The 25220-nt window shown below is 37.9% G+C and overlaps 1 non-coding gene across 1 annotated transcript; it reads left to right on the top strand.

Moving 5' to 3' along the window:
• The first annotated feature begins 22478 nt into the window (after positions 1-22478).
• LOC120105210 lies at positions 22479-22584 on the top strand. The gene has a single exon (XR_005507575.1). It is a non-coding gene; the product is annotated as a small nucleolar RNA R71 (small nucleolar RNA).
• Positions 22585-25220: the final 2636 nt, after the last annotated feature.

Genomic DNA, 25220 nt, shown 5'->3' with positions numbered 1-25220 from the left:
GAAAAGGATGGCCTATCCGAACGCAAACGGGAAGAAGTTGGGACTCGTGGACACCTTGCAGACCACTGGAATTGGAGCTAATCTGGGCTGAAGAAGATCTCAACGGGATGAGTTGGAAAAGATATGGATTGGCTCATGGAAAGAAGGAAATGGCTGGGAGATCGTCCTTGAATCGCGGACGGGAGAGAAGACACGCGGATGGAATGCCTGGCTTGGACGCGGAACAGGGGAGGTGATTCGGAATGCTGGGAGATCGTGATCTAATCCGGAATGTGGAGGAGAAGAGCTGGACTTTGCTCTGTTCCGTGGATAATGGAAGGTTAGATTCGGGAGCTGGGAGTTTAGTTGAGATGAAGAGATATGCATCGCGGGATGGCTTGCGGATGAGGTTGATCCGGAATAGGGGAGCTTGGTCCGTGGACGCGACGTGGAAGGAATCCGTCGTGGGTTGGGATGAAGCAACGGACTTGTGAGCTGGGATAAGAGCATGCTTCATTTGGCTGGGAACCGAAACCGGAAGAGGCTAATGCTAGAATTCTTTAGGATCCGTGCGGCTAAAGATGATATATTTTGAAATATGTGAGATAAATGATCGAAGGGATTGTATTATTTTTAATATTAAAATAGGAGAATTGGAATGAGTGGGAAGAAATTTAGGTGATCTTGGAAAGCACTGGATTTTGGAGAAGAGTTCTTGGAGTCGACTCCGGAGAATGTGAAATTGTGAAATGATGTAGCGTCTGTTTAGGCTTTACCTAATTGAGCTCGACTCGACCTGCATACATTATGCTTAATCAATAAATAATCAAATCAAATTTGAATTACCTTTGATAATTTATTAAAATGCAATGATGAAGGTAATACATTTTTTTAGTTAAATTTATAAAATATGTGAATTAAAATAATGATAAGTGCTATGAATAAGATATTAATTTATGCATTATTTGGCACTTATCATTCTACACAAGAACAATAGTGAGAAAATTCTCACAAAAAGATTATATTTCGGAATTGCCTGATTACAAGTGAAAACACCAAGTATTTATAGGCAAAACAAGCCTTGGGTGCATTGAACCTACTAGACAAGCATAAATGAAAGTTGGTAAAGATGAAAGGAATTAATACTACTTAAAGCCTTGGCAGCAATTAATTAATCTTGGGAAGTTGTAGCAAAACTCCCAACCATTTTGACTAGGTTCATCCTTCATTTGTAAGCCTAAAAAATGTCCTTCAGCCTTCCAAAAGCCTATGATAAATGCACCATAAAGAGGAGTCCGAATTTGAAAGGATTAGACTTTTTTTTTCCATGTTTAAATAATTAATTGGGCTGGATATTGTTGAAATGGACTTGTCACATATTAACCATCTTCAAGTCCAAATCTTCATGTGGGCTAGAACCTTCTCCTTGGGCTTGAGTTAATAAAGTTTGGACAGCTTCTTGAAGTTTCTTGGCCCAATTGGAATCTCCACATCATCTTGAGCATCTTCTTTATCCTTGTCAAAGTCCTTGAGCTGGATCATATCATTCCCCCCTTCTTGAAAAGGATTCGTCCTCGAACCAAGATCTGCATAAAAGGGAGAAAGATCAGAAACATTAAAGGTAGAACTAATATCAAACTCACCTTTAAGATCAATCTTGTAAGCATTGTCATTGATCTTTTTCAGTACTTCATAAGGACCATTCCCACGTGGATTGAGCTTTGATTTTCGTTGGCTAGGGAATCTCTCTTTGCTAAAATGTACCCAAACCAAGTCTCCTAGTTGAAAAATGACTTCCTTTCTTTCTTTATTGGCATGGGCAGCAGCTTGCTCATTTCGTTTAAGGATATGTTGGCGTGCTTCTTCATGGATTTTCTTCACCTTTTGAGCTTTCTTCTTTCCATCTAAACTGGTAATCTTGTTAACAGGTAAAGGAAGTAAATCCAATGGAGTTAATGGGTTAAAACCATAAACAACTTCAAATGGTGAATAAGAAGTAGAAGAATGCACAGTTCTATTATAAGCAAATTCAATAAAAGGAATGCAATCTTCCCAAGTCTTCAAATTCTTTTTAATTATAGCACGCAACAAAGTACCTAAAGTCCGATTCACAACCTCTGTTTGACCATCTGTTTCAGGATGACAAGTAGTAGAAAATAACAAAGTTTTTCCCAACTTTCCCCACAAAACTCGCCAGAAATGACTAAGGAACTTAACATCCCTATCACTAACAATTGTCTTAGGAAGACCATGAAGACGAACAACTTCCCTAAAAAACAATTCAACAATATGAATTGCATCATCAGTTTTATGACAAGGGATAAAATGTGCCATTTTAGAAAATCGGTCCACAACAACAAAAATTGAATCTTTTCTCTTTCTAGTTCTAGGTAAACCTAAAATAAATCTATAGAAACATCAGTCCAAGGGTGACTGGGAATAGGTAAAGCTTTATATAATCCATGAGGTTTCACTCTTGATTTGGCCTTGTTGCAAGTGACACATCTGTTGCAAATTCTGTCAACATCTCTTTTCATGTGAGGCCAAAAGAAATGTTCTTTCAAAATTTTCAGAGTTTTAAAAATACCAAAATGTCCCATTAATCCTCCCTCATGAGACTCCCTGACAAGAAGCTTACATAAAGAACACTTCGGAATGCAAAGCTTATTTTCCCGAATAAGTACCCATCTTGCTTGTAAAATTTTTCAAAAGGTTTTGTTTCACAAGCTTCAAAAACTGTTGAAAACTCAGAATCTTGTAGGTACAACTCCTTGATATGTTCAAACTCCAAAAACTTTGCTGAAAGAGTAGAAAGAAGAATATACCTTCTTGATAAAGCATCAGCAACAATATTATTTTTACCTTGCTTGTATTGGACAACATATGGAAACATCTCAATAAACTCAACCCAACGAGCATGCCTTCGATTAAGCTTACCTTGGCTCTTCAAATGCTTCAAAGATTCATGATCGGTGTGCATAATAAACTCCTTTGACCATAGGTAGTGTTGCCACGTCTCTAATGCTCTCACCAATGCATAGAGTTCTTTGTCATAGGTGGAGTAGTTCAAGGTAGCTCCGCTCAACTTCTCACTAAAGTAAGCCAAGGGTCTCTTGTCTTGTATTAGGACAGCACCTATACCAATCCCAGAAGCATCACATTCGATTTCAAAAGTTTTAGAGAAATCTGGTAAAAGTAATAAAGGGGCAGAACTTAGCTTTTCTTTCAAGGTGTTGAATGCTTTCTCTTGTGCTTCACCCCATTTGAATTCAACACTTTTCTTGATGATTTCTGCCAATGGAGCAGCTATAGTGCTAAAGTTTGGAACAAACCTTCGGTAGAATCCCACCAAGCCATGGAAGCTCCTAACTTCGGTGATCGTAGTTGGTGTAGGCCAGTCTTTGATCGCCTTTACCTTCCCTTCATCAACTTCTATACCTCTAGCACTTACAACAAAGCTAAGAAACACAACTTTGTCCAAACAAAATGTACACTTCTTAAGGTTAGCATACAATTGCTCTTTTCTTAGCTCAAGTAAAACATCCTTTAACTGCCCTAAGTGTTCATGCAAGTTCTTGCTGTAAATCAATATGTCATCAAAGTAGACAACCACAAATTTTTCAATAAACTTACGCAAGACATGATTCATTAAGCGCATAAAAGTGCTGGGTGCATTAGTTAATCCAAAGGGCATAACTAACCACTCATAAAGTCTATGTTTTGTTTTAAAAGCAGTTTTCCACTCATCTCCCTCTTTCATTCGAATTTGATGATATCCAGATTTCAAATCAATTTTAGAAAAGATAGTGGAACCATAGAGTTCATCAAGCATGTCATCAAGACGGGGAATAGGATAACGATACTTTACCATTATTTTGTTGATAGTACGGCAGTCAATGCACATCCTCCAAGTTCCATCTTTCTTGGGTACTAGCAAAACTGGAACAACACATGGGCTCATGCTCTCTCTAACATGACCTTTGTTCATTAACTCTTCAACTTGTCTTTGCAATTCTTTTGCTTCTTCGGGGCTGCATCTATAAGCTGGTCTATTTGGAATTTGGGCACCCGAAACTAGGTCAATTTGATGTTCAATGCCTCTAATTGGTGGCAATCCTGGTGGCATCTCCTCTGGAAAAACATCTTAAAATTTCTGTAAAAGAGATAGCAGTACTAGGAAAAGAATCGTCAAGGTTAGTTGTTGAAAGGTAAACTTCCTTGTACAAGATCAACGTCATTGGCTTCTGTGAAACCATAGCTCTCTTAATCTCTCTTTCTTTTGTATAGAAATTCACTTTTTTTTCCTCTTTCTTTTTCTCACTTTTCTTATCAGATTCTTTACTCACAATTTCTTTTGAACTCTCATTTTCATCCTTACTTTGTTTAGCACTGGTTGCTGCAGATTTCTTGATTTGATTTTGCTCTTCAAGAACTTGATGAGGGGGTAAAGGAACCAAAGTGATGTTTCTGCCATTCTTAGTAAAGCTGTACTTATTTTTGTAACCATCATGGAGGGTATGCCTATCGAATTGCCAAGGTCTTCCAAGCAATATGTGACTTGCTTGCATTGGAACCACATCACATAGGACTTCATCAGAATATCTTCCAATGGAAAAAGATAGAAATACCTGTTTTGTGACTTTTAATTCTCCACTATCATTAAGCCATTGAAGCCGATGTGGATGAGGGTGCTTTTGAGTCTTCAACCCTAGCTTGTCCAGCATCAGCTTGCTTGCCACATTCACACAACTTCTACCATCAATTATCAAACCACAAACTCTTTCTTTGACATGGCAGCGAGTGTAAAAGATATTCTCACGTCGTTGGTCATCATTGTCTGTTTGAGCTTGAACATGGAGGGCTCTAAGAACAACTAAGGCTTGACCAACAACAGCCTATTCTGTATCACTAGCATCTTCAAGTTGTGGCATAGACTCTTTATCATTTTCTTCTTCAGAAACAATATCCCCATTATCTAGCAAGATAATGGTTCTCTTGTTTGGGCATTGAGAAGAAATATGACCAAAGCCTTGACATCAGAAGCATTTAATATCATGATTTCTTTGAGTTTGGTTAGAAGAAGTACCTTTTTTAGATTGTTTGGTCATAGTTTTCTCTTCTTTAGGCCTAGAAGTAGGCTTTTCTTCTTGTTTTGGAGTAGGACGCCATTTGGACTTTGATGACCCAAAGATTGAGTTCAAGATTGATTTTGATGATCACAAAACCTTGAAGTATAATTACTAATGTTTGTGTTGCAAGAAGAAAGATAATTTGTTTTGCAAGGAACATAGCAAGTTGGAAAAATACAAGAAGACCTCAAAAGCTCTCAAAAAGTTGAAAGAAAGTTATACTTCATTGGCCTAAGTTTTAAGTTCAAAGGGTTCAAGTTGGAGGAGCAAATTCCAAGAAAGATTCAAAAGAATAGTCCTCGAGTCGACTCCTTGAAGTTCAGAGTCGACTCTGGCACTCTGGAGTTTCAAGGAACAGTGCTCGAGTCGACTCCGAGACTCTGTGAGTCGACTCCGACTGAGAACAGACAAAAAGATAGAGAGTTGATTTTCAGCGCTACAGTGCTCGAGTCGACTCCAACTTCAGCGCTACAGTGCTTGAGTCGACTCCTAGCTACAGTGCCGGCAGACTCCTATTCACGAGTCGACTCTTGTTTCAGCCGAGTCGACTCCTACTTCAGCCGAGTCGACTCCTACTTTAGCCGTGTCGACTCGAACACGCTGGGAGGCATAACGGCTAGTTTTTTTCTCAACTCCAACGGCTCTATTTTTGTCTCTAACGGCTAGATTTTTGTCCCCACTCTCTCTAAAGCTATAAAATCAAGGGGAGAGCAAGGGGAGAAGATAAGAAAGTGGGAGAGAACACATAGGGAAGAGATTTTAAAGAAATTTCAAGAGAAACCTCCCAAAAGCACTAAAGGGCCATTCAAAGCAAAAGAAAGAGAAGAAGAGCATCCGAGTGAATCCCAAAGCTTCCTCTCCAACTGTGTGTTCCCTCAGTGATCCTCTACCTCGTGCGAAATCAGAAGAGGGTCAAGTAAAGAAGAAGCCAAGTTCCTTCATCTACAAAAATTGTTTGAGGGCTTCTTCTCTTTACACTATTTGTTTATATTGTTATATCTGCTTGTTTAAGAAGCTTATATTTATTTTAAACTCTTGTTCTAATATCTTGTAACTTGATTCAATCAAGAAATTGAATCAAGGGGTTAAGGTTTGTTGGTGAGCCAAGTATAAAACCAACGTTGTAAGGTTGTAGTTGGTGAGACTTTGGAAAAACCAATTGGGTTGATTGTGAACCCAGAAAACAATCGTTGTAAGGTTGTGGTTGGTGAGCCTTTGGAAAAACCAACTGGATTTGATTGTGAACCCGGAAAAACAATCGGTTGGTTCTAGTCGGTGAGCCTGTGAAAACCGACCGAGTTTGTTGTGATCTCGTGAAAACAACAAGTTAGGTTGTGAGCTTGTAAAACAACCGGCTGTAATCTGGAGGATTATAGTGAAATTTCCAAGAGGTCTTGGGGAGTGGATGTAGGTGCTGGGGTGCACCGAACCACTATACATCTTTGTGTTTGTGATGCCTTATCTCTTGTATTTCATGCCTTACAATCATACTTGATTGTGTAATATCTCTAGCTTTGTTTTCTATAGAGTTATAAGTGATTGTTTAGAATTTGCTTAGCTTCCACTCCATTCTTACCATACACATAGATTAAAATTGATCATACAACTATAAGTTAATTTTAGATCAATTGCACCCTAAAGCCATAGTATAATTGCTTTAGCTTAATTTTCCAATGCTTTACTTGTAATTGCCTAGAGCTTAAGTAAATAACATCTTATCATTCCGCTGCATTCAATTCAAAGTAAAAATTAGGGAACATAATTTTTAGAAAATCCAGTTCAGCCCCCCTCTTGGGTTGTCACCTTGGGCAACAAGTGGTATCAGAGCAGGTGCTCTAAGATTAATTGTTGATCTCACGATCAAGAGCCAAAGATCATGACAACTCAAATAGATAGTTTTCTAGGAGAGGGACAATTAATTGATAGACCTCCACTATTTAATGGCATAAACTACACACATTGGAAAGTACGCATGCACATTTTTATTCAATCACAAAACTATGATTTATGGAATATCATAATAAATGACCTTCACACACTCTCTCAAACTATTAATGAAAAAGACTTAGCACAATTGAATGCTAATGCTATGAACATACTATATTGTGCTATCCATGAAACTATATTTAATAAGTTTTCTGCATGCTTATCTGCTAAAGAAATCTGGGATACTTTAGAAATTATTTATGATAAATCTCAGATTAGCTCACATGTGCTTCAATTACATACTAACAGTGAGACTGCAGAATGTTCCACATCAGCCGAGTCGACTCCCAGTTTGTCCGAGTCGACTCCTAGAAGAAAACAATCTGAAAGGCAGAGACTCAATTTTGGAAACCCTGTGAACGAGTCGACTCCAAGTATTTCAGAGTCAACCCCCAAGTTAGCCGAGTTGACTCCAACAAAGCCCGAGTCGACTCCGAGGCAGATCAGTTCAAAAGACAGAGAATCATTTTTTAGACCTCTGAGAACGATGATTAAGATCTTTAATTGTTAATTTTTGATATCATGTCTATATATATATATTGATTGACTTATACTTTTAGAAATTGTTTCATGGTTTGCCCAAACTAAAATATATCTTTGCCTATGTCATAACCATGAAATACACAAGTTTATGCTTAAAATTTTGATTTAAAATAACTTGTGAGAAATTATGAATCCATGAGCTTAATGAAAATGTTGTTTGCATGATATACATCTATATGATACATAAGATTATTTCTTTATTCTGTTCTTTCATGTAAATTACTTGAGAATAACAAAAAGAGAGAGAGATAAAGAAAAGAAAATGGATATTATTCAAGAGAAGGCAAGTACTCCAATCTTAAGCAAAAGCAAAAACAAGCATAATATATTCGGCACATTTGTGATACTTGTGTGAGCATTCTTTTGGAAGGGATAAAATTCGTAATTAATTACACTTAAATAGAGAGAGTTTCAAGTGAACATTTTAACCTTTCTATATTGCTCATCATAGGGATGGTGCCAATGGGGAGGCTAGTGGTAGTACCCGGCACTATTTGACCCAACTATTCGGTGTAGGGCATATTAGGGACGGCATAAGAGGGAGGCTAGTGGTAGTACCTCGTGCCCCTTCCAACTCCACCAGATAGGGAGCAAATAGAGTATAGAGCACAAGAAAGTAAAAATGAATGACAAAGTAAATGAAAGTATAAGAAGAATCAAGTCAAGCTTTAATCACTTGGAAACACACCTTAAGAATGAAATCAGTGCAAGATTATATTTAAATAAGGGGAGTTTATTTGAAAAGAATTGATTTTGGTCCTTGACATGCTTATTCTTAATATTTCAATGTATGACTTAACACATAATCTATTTTGCATATGGCATGATGTCTTGAATTATGGGTTCTCAATATTTTGTAATGCTCCATGCTTGGATAAGTTGATTGGAATATGTCTTAACTTTGCTCACAAGTTTTTGCTTCACCCTTGCCTCAAACTAACTTGTGTTCCAATGCTTGAATGTTTGAAATACTACATAAAGTTTTTAAGTAATATTAAGAAGAAATTTCAGTTTTATCATTCACGATTATCTTTGGAAGTTAAATAGATTTACAAAAAGAAGAAGAGAAGGATACTTCTATTTAGGCAAAATGAATTGATCTTGATCTATCTTTCTGCTTGCCTAACTTTGATACATAATGTCCTAATACTTATTAAAATATCCTCCATTGTGTATCGAAACTCAATATTAAATATAAAGATTCTGAAAGTGCTCTAATGTTATTGAAAAAAGTGTTTTCAATCTTAGTGATTTAAGATGAGCTTCAATGTGAAAGATACATATCTCAAATCATGATTTAAAAGCCTCTATTGAAAATCTTTATAAAATTCAGAATCTGATTTTGTATAAAAGCTTAAACTCAATATGATTCCTAGATAAAAACTACAGTTTAAGAAAAATAGAATAATTCTGATGCCTTGATTGTTTGCCCCGATACGCATCTGAAACATATCATTTCTTATCCTTACAGTGTACCAATATTGGTCCAAATGATGTGTCTTTCGATGATCTTGATTGCAAACAAAAATTTCTAAATATATAATTTTATTTTGATATTAAAAGGGATTTATTGTGTTTCATGTATACATTGCTGAAAAACTATGATTAAGTAATTGAGTTCTATAAATCTATATACCTCAATGATCATCTATATGTTTTTCTCTCCTACATTCTTCAAGACTTCCATCAGAATATATATAGAGTGAATGATCTTAAAGCTAGAAATATTTCAGCTCACTCAAATGATTCTAAAAGAAAGAAAATGTAAATGCTTTTGAAAGAAACTGAGCTTAAAATGAATCATTTTCTGTTTAATATTTCTATACATTTTCTCTAAGATTAAGAGAAAGCATAACTTGTTCTTGAAGGATTAGAAAGAGTAATTGCCACAAATTTTGAATAATACTAGATTACTCTACATTCTCGATATCATAGAATTTCAGTCTTATTCACGTTTATCATTAAAATCTGAAATTCAACAATAGAAAAGAATGATTAAAGAAGAATGCATCTTTTGAGGGGGAGCTTTAGATATTTAGTATCTTTTTATGGATTGATTTTAATGAACCTCCTTATATTGCAAGACTTGCTTTAATTATATAATGAGTTTATACCTTGAGATGAGTTCTATAAAGGTTGTCTTATCTCAAACATTGAGTCTTATGAAAATAAGCTGAAACTTAATCGCATAAATCTATAACTAAAGGAGAGAGAAAGCATACTAAATGAAAAGTGATCCTAATGCTCTCCAAAATGTATCATCTGAAATTTAAATATACAAATCTTTATGATACACCTTGAGGTTTGTTATTTGGTTAATATATCTTATGCATAAATCATGAACCAAATTGCAATTCAAACAGTTGATCTTAAGAGCCTCTAACTTAATGAAAAAGAGGGAGAATTATGTGTTGAATTTTCTTGAGTATCTCTTAGAAAATCTATTTTTGAAATTTACTGATGAGGTCTCATTGGCTTGTTCTTTAGAACTTCAATTTTTGTGCCAATTCATTATTATATGTACCAAAATTTTTTTTAAGGATTAAAATTTTTATAAGAACCTTCAAAGCTTTGAATTTTATGTATGCTTTAAGATATATCATAAATTGCATGAATTCATGTTTTTGGCATTTATGCCACAATATTTTTACACCATAAAAGAACTTTGCAATCATACTTAATATACTGCACTTATACTCTGAAAATTAATTAAATTGCTCTCATGTTGATAAAATACTTAATATATTGGGCAAAAGATCTTAAATGAACAAGCTTTCATACTTATTATTGAAGAGAGGTTAGATTTCCATTCGTGCTTTCTTTGAATATCATTCGTGGTACTTCTTGAATTAACTTAAGAAAGATTCCATCTACACTTGAGTTGAAAACTATCCTTGGAATCACATTCGATGTGTTCTGCTCTGAAATTATCTTAATTGGCTCTGATCTATGCTCATTAATCTTATTCTAATATTATTTCCTTGAGTTATATGATTCATATCCTTGCAATAATTTGACATGCAAATCAGAGTACAATAAGAAAAAAAAATATTTGAGTAGTCTTATCTTTGTGCTTAATGTTTCACTATCTTTTTGATGTTGTCAAAAAGGGGGAGAAATATCTAAATATATGTTCACAATGCTTTATGTTTTGAATTGAATACAAACCAGCTTAAATTTAGATATGTTGATTATGTTAAGCTGATTAAATCTAAAGCATTATCATGAAGTATGTTTTAAATATATATGTTTTCTACTTCATGCAACTTAGCTATGCACTACTTCTAGAACACAATATATTTTATATTGCATATACTCCAAGTTTTGTCATCATCAAAAAGGGGGAGACTGATGACCCAAAGATTGATTTAAAGATTGATTTTGATGATCACAAAACCTTGAAGTATAAATACTAATGTTTGTGTTGCAAGGAGAAAGATATTTATTTTGCAAGGAACATAGCAAGTTGGAAGAACACAAGAAGAACTCCAAAGTTCTCAAGAAAAGTTGGAAGAAAGTTACACTTCATTGGCCCAAGTTTCAAATTCAAAGGACTCAAGTTGGAAGAGCAAATTCAAAGGAAAATTCAAAAGAATAGTCCTCGAGTCGACTCCTACATAGTACGAGTCGACTCCAGGGAGTAACAAGGCAGAAACATAGAGAAGATATTTTGGACCCTGAGAGCCGAGTCGACTTCCGAAGAACTCGAGTCGACTCCGATGGTTGGCAGGTCGACTCCTAAGGAAGTAAGAGTCGACTCCCAGAGAAATACAAGGCAAAAAGTCAGAGAGCCAATTTCAGACACTGAGAGCCGAGTCGACTCCCGCGAAGTCCGAGTCGACTCCGAAGCAGCGCAACCCCAAAGACAGAAGACGGTATTTTCGTCTCTGAGAGGCGAGTCGACTCCAAGACAGTTCGAGTCGACTCCAAGGCAGCGCGACCCCAAAATACAGAGGATCAGTTTTCGGGCTCTGAGAGCCGAGTCGACTCCAAGAGAATCCGAGTCGACTCGAGGAAGAAAATCAGAAAATATGTCCTCTGGATTCCTGAGAATGAGCCGACCCCCAAGTGCCCGAGTCGTCTCCAGCTATTGGCGAGTCGACTCCAGTTTGGTCCGAGTCGACTCTAGGACAAGGCATGCACATTAATTCAAATTTGGAACAGTGGCCGAGTCGTCTCCAGAAAAGCACGAGCCGACTCCTGCAACAGGCGAGTCGACTCCAGATCGCGCGAGTCGACTCCGATACCAACGAAAACTTTGTCAGGAGTTGCAGACTGTGCACAACGGCTCTATTTTTGTCTCTAACGGCTAGATTTCTATTTCCACGACATCTAAAGCTATAAAATCAAGAGGAGAGCTAGGATAGAGAGGATGGAAGTGGGAGAAAACATTTAGGAAAGAGATCTCAAAGAAAAATCTTCCAAAAGCACAAAAGGGCCATTCAAAGCAAATAGAGAGAAGAAGAGCATCCGAGTGAATCCCAAAGCTTTCTCTTCAACTGTGTGCTGCCTCGGTGATCCTCTACTTCGTGCAAAATCAGAAGAGGGTCAAGTGAAGAAGAAGCCGAGTTCCTCCATCTATGAATTAGTTTGAGGGCTTCTTCTCTTTACTTTACTTATTTATATTTGCTATATCTGCTTAAGTGAGAAGCTTGTATTTATTTTTAAACCTTTGTTTTAATATCTTGTAACTTGATTCAATCAAGGGATTGAATCAAGGGGTTAAGGTTTGTTGGTGAGCCAAAGGAAAAACCAACGGTGTAAGGTTGTGGTTGGTGAGCCTTTGGAAAAACCAACTGGGTTGATTGTGAACTCGGAAAACAATCGTTGTAAGGTTGTGGTTGGTGAGCCTGTGGGAAAACCAACTGGGTTTGATTGTGAACCCGGAAAAACAATCGGTTGGTTCTAGTCGATGAGCTTGTGAAAACCGACCGAGTTCGTTGTTATCTCGCAAAACAACAAGTTGGGTTGTGAGCTTGTAAAACAACCGGCTGTAATCTGTAGGATTATAGTGAAATTCCCAAGAGGTCTTGGGGAGTGGATGTAGGTGCTGGGGTGCACCGAACCACTATATGTTTGTTGTGTTTGTAATGCTTCTTGTCATTGTCTAACTTACTCACTTACTTACTTAGATAAATTGCTTGCTTAACTCTTATCCGCGCATCCTTTAGTTGCAAGCATAATCAATCAAGTCACAATCTATACATCAAACTGTTGCTAAGTTTAAATTTCACTGTGCATCTATACAACTTAGCATAATTAACTCTAAAAGATTAGAAGTAGTTGAAAAGTTTTTAAAAGACCCAATTCACCCCCCCCCCCTCTTGGGTTGTATCTACTGGGCAACAGTATGGTTTTGTCATTGAGAATGATGAAGCTCACATCGTTCCGAACGATGATCCTCTGACCTATTCGGAAGCTGTCATGAGTAGTGACTCTGACAAATGGCTAGAAGCCATGAAATCCGAAATAGATTCTATGTATACCAACCAAGTATGGACTTTGGTTGATGCACCAGAGGGTGTAAACCCTATAGGTTGCAAATGGATCTATAAGAAAAAGATTAGAGCAGATGGCCAAGTAGAAACCTACAAGGCAAGATTGGTGACAAAATATTTCAGGCAAAAGCAAGGAATTGACTATGATGAAACTTTTCACCAGTAGCTATGCGCAAATCTATTCGGATTTTGCTTGCAATAGCTGTATGCTATGATTATGAAATCTGGCAGATGGATGTCAAAACCGCCTTTCTTAATGGTCATCTTGAGGAAGAGGTTTACATGACACAGCCAAAAGGATTTGTCTCAAGTAAAAGAGCAAATCAAGTATGCAAGCTTAAGAGATCCATTTATGGATTAAAGCAAGCATCGAGAAGTTGGAACATCCGTTTTGATACAATAGTCAAAGAGTTTGGTTTTATCAAAAATGTGGATGAACCATGTGTGTACAAGAAGACTAGTGGGAGTGCCATTGTCTTCTTAATATTGTATGTAGATGACATACTGATCATTAGAAATGATATTCCAATGTTACAATCGGTCAAAACTTGGCTATCAAAAAGCTTTTCCATGAAAGACTTGGGAGAAGCATCCTATATACTTGGTATAAAGATCTATAGGGATAGATCTAAAGGATGCTAGGCTTGTCCCAGTCTAGGCACATAGATCATATGCTGAAAAGATTCAGCATGAAAGGAAGTAAAAGAGGTTACTTGCCTATGAGTCATGGCATACGTTTTTTTAAGAAGATGTCTCCTAAGACATCTGAAGAGAGAAATACAATGAATTCTATTTCCTATGCTTCGGCAATAGGATCAATAATGTATGCTATGCTATGTACCAGGCCTGATGTTGCTAATACCTTAGGCATAACAAACAGATTCCAGGCTGATCCAGGAGAGGATCATTGGATAGCTGTGAAAAATATTCTTAAGTACTTAGAGAAGGACTAAAGATATTTTTCTAGTTTATGATAGTTTTGAGTTGAAACTAGAAGGATGCTAGGCTTGTCCCAGTCTAGGTACATAGATCATGTGCTAAAAAGATTCAGCATGGAAGGAAGTAAAAGAGGTTACTTGCCTATAAGTCATGGCATACGTCTCTCTAAGAAGATGTCTCCTAAGACATCTGAAGAGAGGAATAGAATGAATTCTATTCCCTATGCTTCGGCAATAGGATCAATTATGTATGCTATGCTATGTACCAAGCCTGATGTTGCTTATGCCTTAGGCATAACAAGCAGATTCCAGGCTCATCCAGGAGAGGATCATTGGATAGCTGTGAAAAATATTCTTAAGTACTTAAGAAGGACTAAAGATATTTTTCTAGTTTATGAAGGATCTGAGTTGAAACTAGAAGGATTTTCTGATTCTAGTTTTTAGTCAGATCCAGATGATAGCAAGTCCACTTCAGGGTATGTCTTTACCCTAAATGGTGGTGTAGTGAGCTGGAAGAGTTCCAAGCAGCAAACTGTAGCTGACTCAACTACTGAGGCAGAATACATTGCTGTAAGTGAAGCCGCCAAGGAAGCTGTCGGATGAAGAAGTTCATCTCTGAGTTGGAAGTAGTTCCTAAGATTGCTGAACCAGTCCCAATTTATTGTGATAACAATGGAACTGTTGCTCAAGCGAAAGAACCAAGGTCTCATCACAAATCCAAGCACATTCTAAGACGCTTCCACCTTGTTCGAGAGATCATCGAGAGACAAGACATAGTGATTGAACGAGTAGACACAAAGAACAACCTAGCAGAACCATTCACCAAAGCTCTACCGCAACAGCATTTCGATCGCCACCTCGATTGGTATGGGGATGAAATATAAGGACGATTGGCTTTAGTGCAAGTGGGAGATTGAAAGAATAGATGCCCTACAGGCCAATCGCAATATGTATTGCGAAGGGTTTTCTTTTGATTTTTTAAATCATGTACATGACATTTAAATATGAATAAAGGCATTGTATTTTATCATATGCTAACCCCTTAGATTAGGGCAGTGGTTTTGAGGCTATGATGAGATCATACTAGTGAGGACCTAAAATTCTAAAATCCTAATCTTAAATATTCTCAGTCATTAGTATACTGAGTCGGGGATCAATGTTTACCGAAAAGACTGGTACATCTTATGTATGCTCGATGCAGAGGGTGATTGATCTCACAATCACTTGTGTGGAGACACTAATACAAAGATGTGGGTGCTCATTAGAGAAATGAGTTTACTGAATTGACCTACAAAGAGAAATCTTATGAAGTCTTACTTACATATCAAAAGATGATTCTCTTAGTGGGAGTTGTGCAACTGATCCTTTGACCTGAAATCACCATAGTATCTTGTGCACATAAATCCATATTTTGGTTTCCACTCCATTTATGACAATAAATTGTATAACGAGGTCTTCTGGATATGGTGGATTGTATACGAAGGTTATGAGTAGGTCAGCAAGGAATTAATCACTTCTAGTAAGAAAAGATCGCATCCTATTTATTCTAATCATATGATAATTTAGGGAGCCTTTGATCAAAGTACAATAAAAATTAGAAAGAATTTCTAATGTTTCATTATTTGAATTATCATTAGAAGATTGAGAAATATATGAATATGAAATTGAGTTTGACATACATTCATACTCATATACATATTTGGGATGCAGTTTGATTAAAGATTGAATTGCACGGTAACTTGCCACTGAAGGGTATTTTTGGTATTTCCACCAAATTCCATATTTTTCGGATAGACATGACACGTTGCTAGACGTCAATCTTGTCTTATAGATTTGATCGAATTAAAGAGTTTAATTCGATCACCAATTAGAAAGGATTCTAATTGTTAAGTTCGGGTTCGCGCAGTTTGGACTTAAATCGATTAGAAGAGTTCTAATCAAGTTGGGTCAACTCGCACTCACACCTATTGCTGGCTAAGTATGGAACCCAATGGGTCACACACAAGAAAAACTTATCAGGGTGTTGCAAACCCTAACTCCTGATTCAAATTAAATTTGAATCTGATTCTTAAATTAGGTGATCTAATATGATTAGATCATGACCTAATATGGGTTAGCCAAGAGTTAGAACCCATTTGGCTTTAATTAGACCTGATTTGATTAGGTTTAATGTTTTTTTTAAGTTGGTTAAACCCAATTGGATTGGATTTGATAGGGGCCTTCACTTCTGGGACCATTGATCACTCCCTGAATGAAGGATCTGGTCCACTGGTTGGCGCCTTCATCTGGACCATTGGATGGCTTCCTGGATGAAAAGATCTGGTCTACTCGGTTGGCGCCTTATTCTGGACCATTGGATGGCTCCCTAGATGAATAATCTGGACCATTTGTCAGCGCTTGAATCTGAACCACTGGATGGCTTCCTGGATGATGAATGCCTTGATCTGGACCATTAGATGGTGCCTAGATCTGGACCATTGGCCTTTGGTTCCCTGCATTTGGCCCTTTGGATCATCAGGATTTAAGAGGGAGATGTGAGAAAGAAGCGTATCAATAGATACGGCTTTTTCTAAAGCTTGATACGCCTCCCTCTCTCTCTCTTGTTGGCACCCTCTTATCACACCCTTTGATGCATGAAGGGATGGCTAGGATGCATCCCTTCACAATCTATAAATAGGAAGCCATTCCACCGTATTATTCATTCCAACTCCACCGCATTCTCTCTCCCTTATCCCTTCTTTCTTACAACCCTTTGTCTCTTTCTAGCATTGCTTCTAGAGTGTCCTAAGCCAAGGAAAGGAGGTCTTCTTTAGAAAAAAAAAAAGATTAGAAGTGATTTAGAAAGGTGAAAGAAAAATAAGAGAGGAGAGAAAGCAAGCCAATTTAAATCTTTTGGAAGGATTCAGCATTAAGGATTCAAAAATCTTTGGAGCTAAAGTCTTGATCAAGTTTTTCGTTGTGGCATCACCGTTGGAGAGCGGACACTTGGACGCCTTGTGGATATTCTTCAAAACTTGGATTTAGCATTACAGGTATTCTTCTATTTCAGTATTTATATTTATATTGTTTGATTGTTCCTAGTAAGGTAATCTAGGCTTATAAGGGTTTCATGGTTAAGGAACTTTATTAAGAAATTTTTTTAAAATCCTTTAGCTTCCGCTGCCCATCATGACATGATCGGAACCCTTCAAGCATGACACTTAGGCTTTGAAAATAAACCACGCAAAGCACGTATCCTGTAGGATAGTGATTACGGGTGTCGGTCCACAGGGATTGAAGAATAAGTTATTTTTTCTAATTAAATAATGATTTCAAAGGACATAGGCTAGACTAAATGATAGAAACTAAGAATTAATGTGGATATAGTAGTACGAATTATCAATGGAGAGAGGTGTTTAGGGCTAGATTCCACCGATAAAGTTGTATCCGTGACGCTTTTAATGTTGAGTTGTATTTAAGACTTAATTGCTTCCGATTACAAGCCAAAGCAATCATTAAAAATTATGATTAATTCGCAGCATGAATCATCTAAGTCTAGCACAAACCATCTATTCTAACAATAAGCATGGCCCGTCTAACCTAGCATGATACATCTGATCATTAAATCATTAAAAAATAAAATTGATGTCACATGAATATCTCCTCCAAACCATAGGTGTAGGTTTCGATGAAATAGAGCAATCTATGTAAAGTATTTTTCTGCAAGATAAACAATTCACATAAATTGAATAAATCATAAGATCAATTGATAAATTCTTCATCATGCAACAATCTTACGATACAAACTCAAATCAATAAGAACAAAATGGATACTCCTCTATGGCTTTGTCAACCCCTAAACCGAGGTTTTAGCTGCTCATGATGCTCGGCGACTCTTGATCGGCTCGCTGAGAGGATCCACGCCACCTGCCTCATAATTTTCCAAAGCATCCTCTCTTTTTTTCTATTTCTTTTCCTTCTCTTTTTTTTTTCTTCTGGTTCGACCCTTCACTGAAACAGGGCCTCCCCTGTTTTCTGTTGAACCGAGCCCCCCCCTCCTCCTTTCCAAGCCGATGGCCACCCTCTTTATACCCATTCTCCCCCCTGATGGATCCACTGAGAGCGCGCTGGAGATGCGGAGGTGAGATCACGGGATGCCCGGACGCAGAGGAGGCTGGGATCACGGAGAGGAGCTGGGGATTTCATGGTCGCACGGCTTGGCTGCGGGCTGCGTCACGGGCGGAGGAAAGAGGCGGAGATGCTGGGATTTTGACCTGCTAGGAGTGGATCGTTGATCTCGGAGGAGAAGACGCGGGCAGTGATGGCGAAGGGGCTGGATCTCTGCTGCTGGGAAGAGTCGACCGCACGGGCACGGTGGCGCACGCGGCTGATTGCGGCCGATTTGGAATCACGGAGGACTGGTCGCCGTACGGATTTGGTCGCTGGGATCGTCAGGAGGACGCCGCGGACGGTGGGCTGCGCGTGAGATTGTTCATCGGGGGAGGAAGAAGATGAACAGTGGCTGAGTCTTTTTTTTATTTTTATTTATTTATGTTTTTTATTATGTATTATTTATTATTTTTATTTTTTTCTTCTAACACTGTTCACATTGAACAGTGATTTTCACGAACACTGTTCATATGAACAGTGTTTTCGGCATTTTGGTTTTTTTTTTTTTAACACTGTTCATGATGAACAATGTTTTAACTGGACACTACTCATATGAACAATGAATCGTGAATATTTAGTTATTATTATTATTATAAATTTATATGAAGGCAGGTAACGAATTGGTTGGAAATTGGCTTTGGATTTGCGGTGGGTCATGATCGTTGAGTTGCTTGAACTTGTTCTCGAGCCCAATGTCTTCCAAATTTAATTATTGCTAAATTGCTTCAGACCGGACTCGACAAGACCAAAAACAAGACCGGGACTTAATAAAAAAGTTAATCAAACCTTTTTTCCATACAAAAATAATTATCTAATCAGGATCAAAACCTATTTAATTATAGCCTTAGCTTGATTACAACTCCATCAGGTTACTAAACCGGGTCAACCCAATTCCCTGTTTCATGAAAGATCGCAACTAAGAGAGAGACGAGTTCAGAATCTATTTTAACAAAAGAATTATTACTTATTACCATATTTTAAATTTATTTCAATGTTTATTCAATTTCATGGTAAAATATGTATTTATTAGTTTAAGAACATTGATAAGTGCTATGGAAAGATAGCTAAATTATGAATTATTAAGCACTTATCACACCCCCATATCTATGTTTTGCTAGTCCTCGAGCAAAATAAAATTAGAAAAGAAAAAACTCTAACTCACTTTCACAGGCATCGCGATTGGCATTTACCATATGCAACAAGGCTTTAAACCCCTAGGTTACCCTAGTGGACGAGTTATAGTCTCGTAAGAGTTTTCAGTGAAGATACCCACAAACTTCAATGAATCATTTATTATTATTGTTATCTTTTTTTATTTTTTTTTAGATCGATTGATCTATGAAGTGAAAATTGAATTCCAAATGCATACTAGTAAAGAATTCAAAAACTCTTTTTTTATTAAAATCTAATTTAAGATACATAAATGATAAAACACACACGATTTTATTTACTAAGTCAGCCCAAATTCTAGGTTAGTATGCAATCTAAGTTAAAGTCATTAAGTTTCCGTTTAGGAAGTTGTAAGACTCATTTATACTGGAGTGCTCGGTGAAATCTGGACCGTTCACAAGCTAAGGGTTTGGATCTCCAAAATATTGCTAATACCAGTAGTTTCCAAGGATTGGTCGAAAGAACCTGCTCACTGATTCAAAATCATCTTATCTACAGGATTTCGAGAGTTGTGGATGTTTACTTTAGTACCTCATAGGCTTTATCTGTAATATTCCAGTTTACTCGAATTTTTACAACGACGGCTTTCACACTATTGTCTTTTTCAAGGTCAATACAGAGTTTTTTTTTTAATAAAGACATATAAATTGTGCACCTTTACTCTTGTGGTGATTTCTCCGTGTAACGAGCAATCAGTCGACAACCCTCACACCAGTTGGCACGAGGGTTCAGGCATCAAGACTCCCCTACGGACTTATGCTCGGAGTTCTCATCACAAGCCCACTTGACCTTTGACAATAGGTAGCCCTTTTCGATGTTCCTGACTAAATCCATTTTTATTGATGATTTTTTTTTGATTAGATAAGTATGATTCATTCAGGGCTCCAAGGTTGCTACTATACTATCAACATAATGTCGAGCCTAGATCTTAGAAGTGTCGGCCAGTGTGTAGTGAAATTCCGAAGTATTAATTAGCTTACAACTCCCTAAGAGAGACTTAATGAAAAGACCTTAAATTTGTATTACTTCCGACTAGTCATTGGGCTTTTTAGATTTTATATACCTTGTGTGTTTATCATTCTTGCATAAATGTATAGAAATTAGGTTTTTAAAAACAAAAACTTTTTTTTAATTTTTATTATTATTATTATTTTATAAAAAATGAAATGAACACATTTTTTCTAATTTTTTTTTTTTGTTTTGGATGAAAATCAAGATGAATATTCCCAAACCTAAACCTAACATTGTCCTCAATGTTAAAAAAAACTAAGAGAATTGGGTTGCCTCCCAACAAGCGCTAAGTTTATTGTCTTCACCAGACACAGTGAGGTAGTTTTTGCATCTCCTTCTATGAGGTCATCTATTTTATCTACCATAAAACACTCAACTTCCTTGCGGGTTGGTCAGCCGTATTGAACACATTTAATTTTACTTTCATGTTCCCAAATGATATGTTCATTACCCCCATTCTACAATTTATGCACGCATTGGCTGTTGCTAAAAAGGGGCGCCCAAGGATCATGGGATTTGTTTCTTAGGATTAGGCTCATGTTCCATATCAAGGACGATGAAATCTACTGAAAAATAGAATTTGTCTACCTTGACAAGAACATCTTCAATTATCCCACGTGGTGTTTTTACAGATCGATCAGCCAATTGAAGGGATACGAGGTTGGTTTTAACTCACCTAACCCAAGTTTCTCATAAACTGAATAAGGTAAAAGGTTGACACTTGCCCCTAGATCTAAGAGTGCTCGATCAATGAAATTATTTCCTAAGACACAGGAGATGGTGGGAGCACCAGGATCTTTGAATTTCGGAGGGGTGTTGTGTTGGAGAATAGAACTCACTTGCTCAGTTAGGAAGACCTTTTTAGGCACATGTGTCCTAGATTTTCGCTTTTGTATACAAAGGTCTTTGAGAAATTTGGCATAGGAGGGAACTTGTCTAATAGCATCAAGAAGCGGAAGGTTGATTTTCACTTGTTTGAAAACCTCCATCATTTCCTCTAGTGAAGTTCCTTTTTGCCAAAGGGAGAGGGTGAATTAAGAGCTTCAGGAAATGGGGCCTTTGGGATATGAGTTTTGGCAGAAGGTGGACTAGCTGAAGAAGAAGAAGAAGGTTTTAGATTTTCATTTGACACATGTCTATCTCTTCTCACCTTCCTTATTGTTATCTTCCCCAATCTTATTGTCTACACACGTCCACTCCTTAGGGTAGTCAAAGCATTGGCTTGTTCATGATGAATTGCATTTAATTGATTTTCTTGAGCCATGTATTGTCTCCTAGGATTACTTAGTGGTTGGCTTGGAAGCTTTCCTTCCTCTCGCTTGTTCAGTGCATTAGCTAGTTGCCCCATCTGGGATTCTAGCTTGGCGATGGATTGCGTGTGAGAGTGCACCAATTGTGTAATGGTTTCCAAACCTTGAAGGGCGTTCAACACTTTCTCCTCAAAGGCTGTGTTTCTTTGGGGTGGAGGAGAGTGTGTTGAAATTGAGTCGAGGGACGGTAGGGATGAATATTTTGTTGGGTTTGAAAATTCTGAGGATTTTGAAAATTTTGGGAATAGGGTTGGGCTGTGTTCGAAGCTTGCTGCTTCCAAGAAAAGTTTGGATGATTTCGCCATCCCGGGTTATATGTATTGAAAAATGGGTCATTACCCGGTCTAGGCTGTGTTTGAGCAACATTGATGTGTTCTTGCACGAGTTGGAGAATTGGGGTGCTGAAGGGCACTCATGAATAGGGTGGGATGGGCTAGAACAGATAGTACACACTTGTGCTTGGGAAGAGTTCATGTAATACCCACCTATCATCAGTTGATCAATCTTATGGGACAATGCATCTACCTTGCTAGACAGGTCCATAGAATGACTTATTTCACAAATGGTCCCTTTTCTTTGAGAACTCAGGGGTGCTTGACGAGAACAAGAAGCATGGTGGAGGGAGTTTTCATTTAGATTTTCAAATAATTGCCATGCTTCATGCTCATTTTGAAGCATGAATGTCCCCCGCATGCAGCATCAATCATCTGACGGTTTCGTTCAGTCAATCCGTCATAGAAACATTGCACTAGCTGCCATTTAGGTATTTGATGATGTGGGCATTTACGGATTAGGCCCCAAAATCTCTTCCAAGTTTCATGAAATTCTTCTCCCTCAGTTTGGGAGAAGCTTGTGATGGCACGTCTAAACTGGTTCGTTCTTCCAATGGAAAAGTATTTTTTTAAGAATTCTTGTTGCATTTGATCCCAAGAACGAATCGAGTTGGCTTCTAAAGAATTCAGCCATTGTTTGGCTCTATCTTTAAGGGAGAAGGGAATAATCTAAGTTTCAGAGCATCATCAGTGAAGTTCTGAATCTTGACAGTGGTGCAAATCTCAAGGAATTCATCTAGGTGTTTATATGGTCTTCGTTGGTGAGCCCATAAAAAGATGGGAGCATTTGGATACACTAGACTTTATTTCATATTGTACAGCTGCCTCAGGTAATCGAATGCAAGATGGGGAAGTGTAAATGGTGGGAGTAAAGTACTCCCTCAGAGTTTGGGTTGTTCTTCAGCCATCTCAAGAGGTGGGGATGATTCTAATGTTCTGATCTCAGCCGAATATTCCTAAGGGTCCGTTCTATTTCAGGGTCAAAAGTAATAGTCACGTACTCTAGAACGACTCCCTTGCATACACTAGTACTTGATCAGTCAAGCATGCAATAAAAGATAAACACATCAATCCTTGTATTTGTCCTAAAATCACTAGACAGCTCCTAACTGGTTTGAAGAGGGCACCTAAGCCTCCAATCCGGTCTAATGAACCGAGTTGACAGGTAAGCTCCCAGGTAAGTGGAGGGGTCACGATGCGTTCGCAAAGGTCCCACTTAAAACCCACTTGCCTCGAACAGATGAACTGTCTCCCTTATAAGGGACAAAGCTTGCTAGACATCAACTAAGCCACAGAGCGAAATTGGTGCAACTTTCGGTGATCTTCATCCTATTGAGCTCGAATGTCCCTAGGAGCCAACGTCTAATTGATTTTAATTAAAGTGACACTATGTGAGATTGAGTTCACCTAAGTTGGGCAAGAATCGGTGATGAAATCCGGCTCTTATCTTGTTGGGTGATTGCCCTTACTATGTGCGGATTAATTTGTGTATGTGTATCAAGCATGCATTCACACTTTTGCTGAAATTAAAATCAAACAATCACCACAAAATTTCAAGCTAATAATTAATTTAAATAAGAAAGGTTTAGAGGTTACCAAAGGGAATTTTCCCATCAATTTAATTTTTTTAGGCAAACCTCTATAGCATTCCTTTTCCAGCAATTCTCTTTTGATCATCCCAAATTTTTTTTCTCGATTCCTGATCAAATAATATAAAAAAAAAAATTAAAATTAGTAGAGAGAAAAAGGAGATTAAAAAAATAACAACAATAAAAAATATTTTTATTTTAGATATATATATATATATTTATTTTTTAAAAAATTTTTTTTAATGAAGGAAAAATAACTATGCTAGCAATCCCCGGCAACGGCGCCAAAAATTGATCGGTTCTTTCAATTTTGAAAATAAACCACGCAATAGCACGTATCCTGTAGGATAGTGATTTGGATATCGGTCCACAGGGATTGAAGAATAAGTTATTTTTTCTAATTAAATAATGACTTCAAAGGACATAGGCTAGAGTAAATGATAGAAACTAAGAATTAATGTAGATATAGTAGTACGAATTATCAATGGAGAGAGGTGTTTAGGGCTAGATTCCACCGATAAAGTTGTATCCGTGACGCTTTTAATGTTGAGTTGTATTTAAGACTTAATTGCTTCCGACTACAAGCCAAAGCAATCATTAAAAATTATGATTAATTCGCAGCATGAATCATCTAAGTCTAGCACAAACCATCTATTCTAACAATAAGCATGGCCTGTCTAACCTAGCATGATGCATCTGATCATTAAATCATTAAAAAATAAAATTGATGTTACATGAATATCTCCTCCAAACCATAGGTGTAGGATTCGATGAAATAGAACAATCTATGTAAAGTATTTTCTGCAAGATAAACAATTCACATAAATTGAATAAATCATAAGATCAATTGATAAATTCTTCATCATGCAACAATCTTACGATACAAACTCAAATCAATAAGAACAAAATGGATACTCCTCTATGGCTTCGTCAACCCCTAAACCGAGGTTTAGCTGCTCATGATGCTCGGCGACTTTGATCGGCTCGCTGAGAGGATCCACGCCACCTGCCTCATAATTTTCCAAAGTATCCTCTCTTTTTTTTCTATTTCTTTTCCTTCTCTTTTTTTTTTCTTCTGGTTCGGCCCTTCACTGAAACAGGGCCTCCCCTGTTTTCTGTTGAACCGAGCCCCCCCTCCTCCTTTCCAAGCCGATGGCCACCCTCTTTATACCCATTCTCCCCCTTGATGGATCCACTGAGAGCGCGCTGGAGATGCGGAGGTGAGATCACGGGATGCCCGGACGCGGAGGAGGCTGGGATCACGGAGAGGAGCTGGGGATTCACGGTCGCACGGCTCGGCTGCGGGCTGCGTCACGGGCGGAGGAAGAGGCGGAGATGCTGGGATTTCGACTGCTAGGAGTGGATCGTTGATCTCGGAGGAGAAGACGCGGGCAGTGATGGCGAAGGGGCTGGATCTCCGCTGCTGGGAAGAGTCGACCGCACGGGCACGGTGGGCACGTGGCTGATTGCGGCCGACTGGAATCACGGAGGACTGGTCGCCGGCGGATTTGGTCACGGGATCGTCGGGAGGACGCCGCGGACGGTGGGCTGCGCGTGAGATGTTCATCGGGGGAGGAAGAAGATGA

The sequence above is a fragment of the Phoenix dactylifera genome, unplaced genomic scaffold (genome assembly GCF_009389715.1).
Source record: "Phoenix dactylifera cultivar Barhee BC4 unplaced genomic scaffold, palm_55x_up_171113_PBpolish2nd_filt_p 000228F, whole genome shotgun sequence".
Lineage (NCBI taxonomy): Eukaryota > Viridiplantae > Streptophyta > Magnoliopsida > Arecales > Arecaceae > Phoenix > Phoenix dactylifera.
The sequence above is the reverse complement of the archived record's forward strand: the minus strand, read 5'-3'. Positions and strand labels throughout refer to the sequence as shown.